Below are 955 nucleotides of genomic sequence, written 5' to 3' on the forward strand. Positions count from 1 at the left end.
AAACTGTCTCATTGCTATATGTTTATCAATAAAACTGTAGAAAAAAATAAATAAATAAAAAAAAAAAGAAAAATGATGGAATACTTGAATGAGCAATAAGGAAAGAAATAGATCACATGAAGCAGAGTCAAAGAGATATAGAGGAACTTAAAATATCAATCACAAGCTTGCAAAACCGTTTGAGTGAAAGTGAAGATAGAATTTCAGATGTTGAAGACGCCGTCGCAGCTAGTGAAAAGGTAAGAAAAGATCTCTTAAAAACAACTAGATGCAGGAAAAAGTAATTCATCCCCTGCAAGATGATGCAAGAACTGACCTGGTAAAGGTGGGGGGACTTATTTGAAGGATTGACATTTTTCAGGCAGAATCAACTAAGCGGTACAATTAATAGTCCATGCAATTAATGATTATAAGGAAATATTTGTGTAAGAACACAGTAATTTCCAAACATGCATAGAAGAACAGGACTGGTTGCATGTGTTCAGGAATAATAACATTAATATTATGATAACTATAATCAATGGTATTAATATTAATGGCAGTACAATTACAGTTTGCAACTGTGTTCTGAGCACTCTTCTGAATTCTTTTTTTTGTACCCATTGTTAATTTTATTGAAAATCTATAATAATTATATAGGAAATTAAAAATTATAGACAAATATTGGAATGTGAATGATATAAGATGTACACAGAGTGAATTTTAGAAAGGTATTTCTGAAATGAATACATAACATGAGATTAGTAATAAATTGCACATTGTAAAAATTATTTACAAATGTAAATGAATATAACAATAAAAATTGTCTAAAATAAACATGAGGAAAGAGTTTACAGATCAGTCATATAATAGTTCACTCTGTGCCAAAATCAAGGCACTCATATTCATATAATTAGAATTCTCGAAGGCAAGAGAAGTTACTTTTTGGTCCTAGATAAAAAATAAAGAGCTCTCA

This window comes from Octodon degus, unplaced genomic scaffold (assembly GCF_000260255.1).
Source record: "Octodon degus isolate 3935 unplaced genomic scaffold, OctDeg1.0 scaffold00001, whole genome shotgun sequence".
In the NCBI taxonomy this organism is placed as follows: Eukaryota; Metazoa; Chordata; class Mammalia; order Rodentia; family Octodontidae; genus Octodon; species Octodon degus.